The 12524-nt window shown below is 37.1% G+C and overlaps 1 protein-coding gene across 1 annotated transcript in view; it reads left to right on the top strand.

Moving 5' to 3' along the window:
* Positions 1-12524, top strand: part of CNTNAP2 (contactin associated protein like 2) — a 1359261-nt gene that overhangs the window by 745766 nt on the left and 600971 nt on the right. The window lies entirely within an intron of this gene.

Raw genomic sequence — 12524 nt, 5'->3', positions numbered from 1 at the left:
AAAATGAACCCAGAAACTCAACTCAGGATTGCAAAAAGACCCTGAGTGAAGTCAACTAAGATGAAAATTTAAGAGATGGTCTTGTCTGTACTGATTCAAAATGATCAGCTCTGAATGTCTGAGTCTCTCTCTCTCTCTCTCTCTCTCTCTCTCTCTCTCTCTCTCTCTCTCTCTCTCTTTTTCTCTGTTTTTTGTTTTTTGTTTAATTCTACTGGGACAGATTCTAAATTTCATCCATTCTTTCCTGCCTTAAGCTAATCTGTAACCCACACCTTCACTCAAATTTCCACTTCAGTTGCTTTTTACAATTATCACCCAAATAGCAGTGAGTAATAAGGATATTGTATCAGACTTGCAAAGACTGGAAACAGACAGACGACCACGTGCGCATGTTTGTAAGGAAATAGTAGATGTGCCACATAAAATATATGGAACCACACTTACCCCATTCTTATTCCTTAAAAATATTTGGGCTACCATGCATATTTATATTATGACTGTAGTGCTCTAAAGGGTGGTGGCTATAATCTCATAGTATCTTCTATGTTTCTTCATGGCAGTGATTTTAATCAAGCATATTAGGGCATATCAGGAGTGGTATTTACAATATTCAACCACTTGAATATTGTGGGCACTGACCCTTTAGAATGGCCACTCGTCAAGTGCTAAAACCACACTAAAGCACCGTCTTGGGGCCCCCAGCCATTTCTGAGATGTGGAGACATTGGGGAGAGGGTGTCTGTGGGGGGTCCCAAGGTAATAGGTGCAGAGCTTATCAGGATTGGGACTAGATTCAAGGGACTTAAGCAGTAGGTGCTACCAACTGTATAAAAGTATTTTTTTTTAATGTTTATTTGTTTATTTATTTTGAGAGAGAGCATGTGAGCAGGGGAGGAGCAGAGAGAGAGGGAGAGAGAATTGCAAGCAGACTCTGGGCTCTCAGCACAGAGCACTACATGGGGCTCCATCCCAGGAATGGTGACATCATGACCTGAGTGGAAATCAAGAGTCTGATGCTTAACCAACTGAGCCACCCAGGCGCCCCTGCACAAAAGTATTTCTATATTTTAAAAACCGTTATGGTCAAACCAGGGCATAGCCACTAAATATCAGCTGTGGATCACATAAATCAAAGTAGACTTTGATCTAAAGAGGTCACTCTGAGAAAGTAAAGTCATTCCATTGTTTCTACACTGTATTGTCATTCTCTCTCTCACTCTTTCTCTCTCTCTACACACACACACACACACACACACACAAACAGTATATGAGACTTTTGAATTAAGTTAAATTTGCAATTAGTGACTGTAATGAATGTTACAAATATTTTTCCCTACTTAATATACGTGTGTGTGTGTGTGTGTGTGTGTATAAGGACAAGTCTTGTATGTATGAGAGACTGAAGAACATTCTTTACTGTCATCAGTTGTTTATTTCATTTGTTTTTAGTGAGAATAAATTACACTTGGAAACTCAGTATAATAACCTTCTGAAATGGTAAAGACATGCTTTTCCTAAATTTCTAAACTGCTTAGCACTTCCCAGTGTGACTAAACAGCGCCTTCTTTTAGTACTTAAATGAATATCATTCTTCACTGACAAATGTTAAATAAATAAATCCATCCATACATACAAAACCAACTCTCTGGTCTACATTTGTACTTTGGGGAGTGAAAGCCGCAGGCATGAGCCCTAAGAACCTAAAGGCACAGGAGAATTTCCTGAAATGTATCCCCAGTACCAGACTGGGTTGGAACCAGGAGAAATTATACTTCTCTTCCCAGAGAACCATGTTTTAGAATGTTCCAGAGCTATGAACTTCTCCAGATTACTTTCTACCTTGAGCGGTAAACCTAGTTTCTGGCATGGAGAAGTGACTTAAATGTTCTCTGAATTGATATAATTCACTTCATGAACTGATATCCTGATAATCTGAAAAACTATTTTCTCAACATGAAGTTATCCCTACGTCTGCTTTTCAGAAAAAAAGGTAAGATATTGGAGTGCTTCTCTGAAAGGGGGAATTAGGGTTATTGAAGAAAAATGGAAAATAATTGAAATAATTCATTTAAAGCCAAAGTTATTAGAAGGTACAAAAATTTTAATATAATGTAGGTGAGTGCGTAAGTGTGGAAGCACCTGTAATTTCAAATGAGGAGATGGGATTTTCTGTCTTCTTGGTGCTCTTTAATATATAAGCTGCTAAAAAATAATGTATATCAAAGCAGTGTAATAAAGGAGTATGGTGATGAATTTTATGAGATTAAGCTGCAGTTAATTTCCTTATGCATTTAATATTAATAAACTGCTAATTAGAATATGCAAATAAAGGTTTCTGAAGCCTTAAAATATTGCCTAGCACTTTACCCATAAATCTCATTAGGTAACTATTTTGTTATGTAATTGAGAAATAACAGATTGATGAGCCAATGTAATTATGTGAAATTTACATGTATACAGTATGTTATAATACAGGACTAATACTGAAGTAGGGAAAAGTAGTTGTAACATCCATTTATTAGTTGCAGATTTAACTTACTTTGAAAGTACTTTGTGCCATATGACTTATAAGCTGCATCAAGTAATGGGGTGCTACAGGTCTGGGATGTAACTGCAGGGTGAGACAGAGTCCAGGCACTGTTCTAACTGTTCTTGGGATTCCTGTAATTACATCTCACAAACATCACACCCATGCACGTACTTCACAAATCTCAGTGATAAGTCAGACACCTCTATAATAATTAATTGCCTCATTATACAAAGAGTGGAAAGATATTCATATTTCTTAAATTTTTAGGTCTACAGTTAAAGACAGAGGGGTCTCTTTTATGGCAAATACCATATGAATGCATTAAACTTATTCTTGTTTCTAGTGGGTTTATTTGTTTTTAATAGATTAAGCACCCTCATAAGGCTGGCAGGCAAATGCAACTTTAAAATTGGTATGGTTAGGGGCGCCTGGGTGGCTCAGTTGGTTAAGCCTCCAACCTTCGCTCAGGTCAGATCTCATGTTTGTGGGTTTGAGCTCCGCGTCGGGCTCTGTGCTGACAGCCAGCTCAGAGCCTGGAGCCAGCTTCCAGTTCTGTGCCTCCTTCTCTCTCTGCCCCTCCCCCTCTCATGCTCTGTCTCTCTCTGTATCAAAAATAAATAAAACATTAAAAAAATTTAAAAAAAAGAAAAAGAAAAAAATTGGTATGGTTAAAAAACCATCTAAAAGGTTTACACACACACAGAATGAAGGAATTAGAATGGACTCTGGTAATGATATTTTTTATTTCTTTGGCAAGATCTCAAGTGGAATAAGAATTGAAACATACTATGTTTATAGTGGCATTATTTACAATAGCCTAGATATGGACACAGCCCATGTTTATAGGAATTTATCAATTTCTTCTAGGTTTTCCAATTTGTTGGCGTATAGTTTTTTCATAATATTCTATAATTGTTTGTACCTCTGTGGCATTTGTTGTTATTTCTTCTCTCTCATTTGTGATTTTATTTATCTTGAGTTCTTTGTCTTTTTTTCTTGATAAGTCTGGGTAGAAGTTTATTAGGTTTATTGAGCTTTTCCAGAGAACCAGCTCCTGGTTTCCTTGGTCTGTTCTATTGGTTTCTTTTTTTTTAGTTTCTATATTAATTATTTCCTCTCTAATCTTTATCATTTACTTCTTTCTGCTGATTATGTGTGTATTTTTATTGTTCTTTTTCTAGTTTCTTTACCTATAAGGTTAGATTGGTTTTTTTTATACTCTTCTTACCTTTTGAGGTAGACCTGTATTGCTATAAACTTCCCTCTTAGAACTGCATTTGTTGCATTCCAAAGATTTGGGGCCATTGTGTTTTTATTTTCATTTGTTTGTATGTGTTTTTTAATTTCTTCTTTTAGTGTCCCATTCACTGTTTAGTAGCATGTTATTGAACCGCCATGTATTTGTAGAAGATTTTTTCTTGTGGTTGGCTTCTAATTTCATAGCATTGTGGACAGAAAAGATGCATGGTATGACTTTGAACTTTCTTAATTTTTTGAGGTTTGGTTTGTGGTTTGATGGGTGATCTATTCTGGAGAATGTTCCATGTGAACTTCAGAAGAATGTGTATGTTGCTGTTTTATGATGGAATGTCCTGAATATATCTGTTAAATCCATCTAGTCCAGTGTGTCACTCAAAACCATTGTTTCCTTGTTGATTTTCTTTTCAGATGATCTGTCTACTGATGTACGTTGGGTCTTAAAGTTATTATTTTATTATTAAACATTAGTTCTTTTATGATTTTTATTAACTGTTTAATGTATTTGGGTGTTCTCATGTTGAGTGCATAAATATTCACAGTGGTTATATTTTCTTCTGGGACTGTTCTTTTTAGGATTACATAGTGTCCTTCTTTGTCTCTTGTCATAGTCTTTGTTTTAAAGTCTATTTTGTCTGATGTAAGTATTGCTACTGCAGCTTTCTTTTGATATGCATTTGTATGACAAATGTTTTTCCGTCCCTTTTTAATCTTCTGATGTATTTAGGTCTAACATGAGTCTTGTAGTCAGCATATGGATGGGTGTTGTTTTTTCATTCATTCTGTCACCCTCTGTCTTTCGATTGGACATTTAGTCCATTTACATTCAAAGTAACTATGGATAGATGTGTACTTACTGCCATTTCATTACTTATTTTGTGGTTGTTTCTGAAGATTTTCTCTAATTCAACAGGAATTATTCAGTATTGGCAAACATATTACATGGATATACCTACTTTTCAACATCTCGAAACACTTTCCACCTTACTAATGGACAATGACATACCAGGCCATGGCTATTTAAAATTATGCTGTTTATTACCTCATCAAATTGTAATAGAATGACCATTGGTGTCCCTGAGATACTGCGTTATGTTGACTTACTTTCCACATTATTAGATATGTTCAGGAAAGTTGTAATATTAACTGTATCATACTCTAAATATTACTATATTTGTAATACAAATATAATATGTAACCTAGCATTCTGTTAACCTAAATATTCAATCATTTGTGACATTTTATATTGGGTGAGTTTACCATACTTGTCTTTCACAAAAGAAAAGTATATTAATTAGCCATTGATGGGAGCTCCTGGAAGAAATTATAACCTACACATTAAAACTTACCACACTTGGAGCACCTGGGTGGCTCATTTAGTTGAGCATCTGAATTCGGCTCAGGTCATGATCTCACATTTGTGGGTTTGAGCCCCTCATTGGGCTCTGGGCTGGCAGTTCAGAGCCTGGAGCCTGCTTCTGATTCTGTGTTCTCTCTCTGCCCCTCTCCCTCTCATGCTCTGTCTCTCTCTGTATCAAAAAATAAATAAATAAAACATTAAAAAATTTAAAAACTTACCACGCTTTAGAATGGGTACCAGTCCTTGATTGTCTGTTGCTCATTAAAGATTCTGGGTTTGTTTTTTTTTATGGCTAGATTGTTTCCTTTTCATTCAGCTTTTTAAAAACACTACCAAGAAGGGTAAACTGGATGGAAGATATCTTTAAAATGTGATTCATTTCATATTGTTGACAGGTAAGGACCTGAAATATTTTCCCACATCCTATTTCATCTTATTTCACCTGTTGTGCCATCTCAGAAATGTATTTCCCCTTGCATAAAACCACAGTGTTTAAAACTACAAAAGCAAAACACAGCAGTGAAGAAATTTTCCCCTGGGTCTCTTTATCATATGCTTTAAAACAGAGCTGTTTGAATGCCAAAAATTAGCATTCCAGAATTTGAAGATAGACTGTTGTTTTGTTCTACCACCTGCATGAGGGAAGCCAATTTGAAGAATAGCCTTTAAATTCTAATGGCTTTTGCTGAAAAATCATTTTTGTACTGCAGAGTGAGGATTCTCACCACATTCTTACGATTGGAAGAGTTTCCAAGAGAAGCAGAAAGGACTTGACTTCCTTTGAAAATATAATCCAGACCAAGAGAGTTAGAAGTATACATTCATTCTGTGACCTTCCGGGTGCTCATTCTTAATTATAAGTAAAATATGTTTCAGATCCAAACAATGGTAATATTTATTTTATTCTCTCAGTCATTCAACAATGAGTGTCTTTCAAGTGCTTATTCTGTATCAGGCATCCACGTATTGGATATAGTAATGAACAAAATGGATGAAAAATTATCACCTTATGAAGCTTATATTCTGTAGGGGAGACTGGCAAACAAACAGAGAAAGGAGCACATGCATGCATACATGCTTACATAAATTATACAGCATGACAGATGGTAATATCACTTTGGAAAAAATAAAACAAGAGGAATGGTGAGTGCAGGATTAGGTTTGGGGTGTTAAAATTTCAACAAAGATCTGAAGGAGATGAAAGTGCCAAATATGCAGAAGTTTGCTCCAGGCCCCGAGACTGGGAGATATAAACCCCTGACATCAGAGCACGGTTGGGACAGTGTGGCCAGAGCCCAGTGAGGCAAAAGTCAGGTGACCAGGAGGGGTGGGGGCAGATTTACTGGCCCTGGTGAGCAGTCATAAGGACACTGACTGTAACTGGAGTGAGGGAAATGCTATTGGGACCATTTGAGCAGAATGATGAAAGGTTATATTCTTTTTAAACAATAACTCATATTTCACTGTTGTACACAGTCAAAAGAAGCAACAGTAGTATTAGGAGATCACTGAATATTCGAAAAAGAAATAATGGTGCCTTGCACCTGGATGACAGTAATAATACTGGTGAGGATTGCTCAGATTCTGGATATATTATAAAGTTTGAACCAACTCACTTTTGGTAATGGTTTAAATATAAAACGTAAGAGAAAGGATGAGTTGAAGATAACCTCAAGCTATTTGACTTGAGCAAGTATAGAGTTGCCACTTAGTATGATATAGAAAAATGCAGAAAAAGAAGATTTGGGCGGGGGAATATCAGAAGTTTAGTTTTAGACTCATGAAACTGGAGATTCAAAATAAATACCCAACCATAAAAGGTGAGTTGACAACTGTAAAATCGAACTCTGTATTTCTGAAAAGGTCCAGACTAGAGATACATAGTTGAATGTTGTTACTGGTGTTTTATGCATCCAAATAAGACCACAAAGAATTATGTAGATAGAGAAAGGGAGGTGTTTAAAGACTAAGCCCTGTGCTTTCTAAAACGTATACTTTGTAAATGAAAAAAACCAGAAAAGAAGACTATAGCCAGCTAAGTGGCAGTAAAACCAGGAGAAGAAGTCTCCCCTAAAGGACAGATGTTTCTGTTGGAGGTGTACAATGAAATTGTGGGCATGACGGATTTGAAGGACAACAGGAGGAAGAAATTTGGATGCACTGAAATTTTGCTTAACAGGAAAGCAGGGGGAAGAGATGCTAGGCAGAGGGGAAGAGGCTAAAAATATTTCTGCAACTTTAAAAGTTGGGTGAAATAGCACTACTATTTTTGGAATGAATCAGTAGAGAGAAAACTAAATGATGATGTATGAGAAAGAAAGAAAAGAATTTCTGGAGAACTGACCATGACTCTATAAGAAATTATGAAATATAATATACAAGTAGATGTATTGCTTTGTATGAAAGCAAGGACTGTTGATCCAAAGTGATAGGAGAGGCAGCAGAGTCCACGGGCTCATATGCAAGTCAGTTAATGGATTTTGGGATGAAAGCTTTGGAATATTTCTTCTGATTCTTTTTTTTTCTCAGAGAAGTAAAAAGCTAAGATGAGAATGTGTAGAAGCTTCAGAAAGAAAATCCATGCAAGAGCCATCAAAGAGAGAGGAGGAGTGAATGGACTGGAGGTGTGTAGTGGGATTGGCAGATGGCAGTAGAGATGGCTCACATGAGTACAGAGGTCAGAAATTAAAGGAAGACTATTCTTCTGGCTGTTACTGTTTTTTTCTAGAGTTCTATTTGGCATAGGCAGAAGGAGTAATTTAACTATTGTTTGGGGATTGTATAAGTGTATACAGCATAACAAGAGGGGAGCAAAGGAGTTTTATACAAGTCAACGAATGTAATGACTTCACGTGGGAGAGGAAATGAGTGAAGAGAGAGAATGCAAATGTAGAAGAATCCATGGTGCTGGAGTGAGCATACCAAGCATATCATCTTCCCACTGATAACTTCTGGATTTAAAAGAAAAGATCGGTGTATGCACATGTTATGATACAGTAGAGCATTTTCCACTCTCCACTGAGAATGATTCTCATCTATTTGTGCTATGCCTCATTTTGCAAGGAGGGCATTCTTATGTAGGGAAATCTTAATGATTATAAATGCTCTGCATATAGTCCATGCTGACTAGAAGCCGTGTCTCACTGAAGGAAGAATGTATTAAATGTACTAGGGAAGAGGGTGCATGGCCCCTCCCCAATAATTTTTTTCAATCTCTCTCTACCTTTTAATATTTTTCCTTTATTAAAAATAAATTCTCTTCTTACTCTTTGACCTACGAAAATTCCTGGAAAGGCGGTTTTTATCAGCAGATGTTGCTGGAGAGAGATGAAGGACAGGAATTATAGAGAGAAACCAATAATTAAAGAATAAAATATCTGTAGCTCAAAACGGAGATCTAATTGTAAAAAGCAAAGAAAAAACAAACACCAAAACTTCCAGAAGTAAATTAATGCTTAATAGAGTCATTTTCTTCATGGAAGACTCGTGCTGCCGTCACATTGGCCTCCCAGTTTCTGCTCCCCAACAGCCCCTTCTCCTGTGCATGAAAGTTCCATTTGTAACACGGGCTAAGCAAGTCACAAACCGTAACTGATCAGTTTTGTGTGCTTCTTCTATTCTATTTACCTGACAGCACCTTCTCTTTTTACATTATTTTAACCCCTAAGGAGGGGAATGGAAGAGAGGAATATAAACAGTGTTAGCCTAAGACAGGGTTTAGATACCAAGAGCCTAACACAAGGTTGACTGTGAATCTCCAGGAGATAAGACCTCATGTTATACTGTGTTTTCAAGAGGAGGGCAAATTAAACAGGACCACGACTGTGTAAGAATTTTGTGAATGACTCTAGGTGCTCATAGTTTCTTTGGCCTAGTTGTAGCAATTTGTAACCGTTATAAATATCTTGGTCACCTAACTTAATCCAAATGATAATCAAATTTTTTACTAAACACATACCAATATTTTGAGGTTTTAATAACTTTCTTAGACAACAAAACACCATCAAATGGCCATTAAAAATGCATAGTTAATATTGTAAGAAACAATTAATCACCTTGTTTAACCAAATGTTCCATCACAAGCTGTGTAATTCCAAGCCTCTGGATCTTATTCTGCCTTTGGGAGAAAACCAGAATTTCAATCAACACACAGTGTCACTCCTTAAGTGTTACAGGATGTTCATTTTCATTCTTTGAAAGTAGAGTGTAGTCACAATTGCTTTGATCTACCTCTAATATAATCAAGGGAAAGGATCTTGTCTTTTTATCTCTCATGTTTTTCTCTTTACACATTTGTCCTATTTCTTTCCGCTCCTCTGTGGTGACCTATTTCAATCCTCATTTGTCACTGTATGATTATAAATAGTGATTTTAAACTTTTAGCAAGATTTATTTTGTGCTGTACGTATTGTGTACTGTGAGTGATTACAAAAGAAATGAAAACTTTGGTTCTAAAGGTAGAAAAATCAAGAGGGAAGTCATGGGCATGTATAAGGCACCATGACCTTGTGAAAATCTTGTGTTCATTCAATAGGTGTGATTAGAGTTGGATGAGATTATTGAAATGTAAGGTTTCCTAAAGGAGTCAGTATGTGAATCATAAGTTCAGGGGAAGAATGAAAAACAAATTTCATATTAAAGAAGATACCACTCACCTACCACAACTGGCTCCCCTTTTTATTTCAGGAGTAGTTTCCCCTTAAACCTAAAGGAAAACTTCGATAAACCTAGTGATTGAAACAATGCAGGTTTTTTTCTTTAGATTACATGGCATGAGATTTTCAAAGTATAGGTGGCAAATAATACTAGGGTATCTCTCACCAAACCCATCCTCTGGGCTTCCTCCATCTCCTTCGTCCTCACTGTCTCCAGGAGATGCATCTGGAAAGCATCTTGATCTCAATTCTTTTCTATAAATACCCAGAAGTAGAAATGCTGGATCATGTGGTAGTTCTATTTTTATTTTATGAGGGACTGCCATGCTGTCCTCCTTAGCAACTGTGCCATCTTGAATTCTCACCCACCGTGTGCAGTATTCCAGTTTCTCCATGTCCTTGCACACCATATATATATATATATATATATATATATATATATATATATGCGTGCACCCTTCTAACAGGTGTGAGGAGATATTTGAGCTTCTCTGTTTATTGCAGCATATTCACAATAACCAAGATGTAGAAACAATCTAAAAGCCCATCAATGGATAAATGGATAAAGAAAGCGTGGTATATACATATAATGGAATGCTACTCAACCTCGCTAAAGAAGGACATCCTGCCATAGACAACAACATGGATAAACTTCGAGGACATCATGCAAAGTAAAATAAGCCAGTCACAGAAAAACAAATACTGTGTGATCTCACTATTATATGAGATGTTTAAGGTAGTCCAACTCATAGAAGCAAAGAGGAGAATAGTGGCTGCCAGGGGCTGCGGGGGAGGAGGTAATGGGGAGTGGCTATTCAACAGGTGCAAAGTTGCAGTTGTGCAAGATGAGTGTGTTCTACAGCATCTACTCCACGACATCATGCCCGCAGTTAAACAATACCGTGTTGCACACTTAAAAATATGTTAAGAGCGTGGATCTCACGTTAAATGTTCTTATCACAATAATCAAAAAAGAATCTGATCTCACCATGTTCTCCTAACTTACCGGATGAACTGCATACCCTTAAAAATGTCTACAGCCAGGGCGCCTGGGTGGCTCAGTAGGTTAAGCGTCCAGCTTCGGCTCAGGTCATGATCTCACGGTTCATGGGTTTGAGCCCTGTGTTGGACTCTGTGCTGACAGCTCGCTCAGAGCCTGGAGCCTGCTTCACATTCTGTATCTCCCTCTCTCTCTGACCTTACCCTGCTAGCGCTGTCTCTCTCTGTCTCTCAAAAATAAAAACATTAAAAAAAAAAAAGAAAAATCTATAGCCTTCTCCAGGGTGTGGCCCTGTTTCACTAACCTCTCCTCCCTCTCTCTCTCTCTTTCTCTCTCTCTCTCTCTCTCTCTCTCTCTCTCTCTCTCTCTCTCTCTCTGCTGGCTCTTTCATTCCTCTGAGACAACTCTTCCCTATCAGCCAGGCAAACTTCCTGAATTCTCAAGATTCAACTCAGATGCCATCTTCTTTATGAAGCTTTCCCTGAGTGTATGGTCATACACTAATCCTTTTGCACTTCTCTAAAACTAAACAGGCTCCTTTTATTTTTTCCATTTATGTGTAGCCTTATCTACTTCTGTGAGATTCTCGGAGGCAGTGTCATGCCTCAGACATTTCACCGGGTGTTTGTGACCATGGTTACCCAGACCAGATGTGAACCCTTCCTTCTTAAAGGCTCCTGAGTAATCGAGAAAAAGAGAGAGAGAGAGATTCATCAAATAGTCATGCACTAATTCTTTTAAACATATAATAAAGATAAATTACAGAGGAGAACATAGAGCATGAGAACTGAATAAATTCTGGGCTATTATGGTAAGAGCTAACATCGGAGTTGAGAAAGTCTCTTTGAGTACGCAGATTTATATATACATGCTTTTCTTTCGATAAGTTGGAATCATTTATAAGCCTTTTTAGTTTTTCTACTGGTTACATTCCATATTTTAATAATACAATTAATCATCTACTTCTAGTTTTATTAACCTTAAACCATATCTATTGACTCTTCACTGTAGAAGGTGAGGAAATTAAATTGTATTTGCAATGTAATTTTTATAATTGATTTCTTGTTTGCCTTTGTAATGTAATTATTGCTTACTCTGCTTCTTTCCCCTTTGCCTCGGGATTTTGGCTTGTTACACTGTCATTTCAGTTTTTCTAGCAGTTATTTTTATACAGTAGCATGCTGGTAACTGGCACTCGGAGTGTAGTTCCAGCAAGAAAGTTGACTGACATTTTCATTTATGTTAATGAGTAAAACAGAAGGAAAACAATGAAAGTGAGTGTCAGGATGTCACTCCTTTGTCTATGATATGACAGAATTATTCACTGAATCAGATCATCATTTCCATGTTCTAGAAGGATGTTCTCTGGATTTTTTTTTTGTGCTATTCAAAATGAATACATGGGGCGCCTAGGTGGCTCAGTCGGTTAAGCGTCTGGTTTCAGCTCAGGTCATGATCTCCTGGTCGGTGGGTTCGAGCCCCACGTTGGGCTCTGTGCTGTCTGCCTCAGATTCTGTGTCTCCCTCTCTCTCTGCTCTGCCTCTGTCTCTCAAAAATGAACAAATGTTTTTAAGAAATGGATACAGACACAATGCACATTTCATGTGTAATGCGCATTACTAACATTTTGTTCATTACTTTCTTAAGTTTGACAAAGGAGCTGTGTCGAACCCTGTTCTGCCAAGTTACTCAGTTTCTGCCATTTTGTTTCTCCCACCAGTG

This window comes from Suricata suricatta, chromosome 2, assembly GCF_006229205.1.
Source record: "Suricata suricatta isolate VVHF042 chromosome 2, meerkat_22Aug2017_6uvM2_HiC, whole genome shotgun sequence".
Classification (NCBI taxonomy): domain Eukaryota; kingdom Metazoa; phylum Chordata; class Mammalia; order Carnivora; family Herpestidae; genus Suricata; species Suricata suricatta.
The sequence above is the reverse complement of the archived record's forward strand: the minus strand, read 5'-3'. Positions and strand labels throughout refer to the sequence as shown.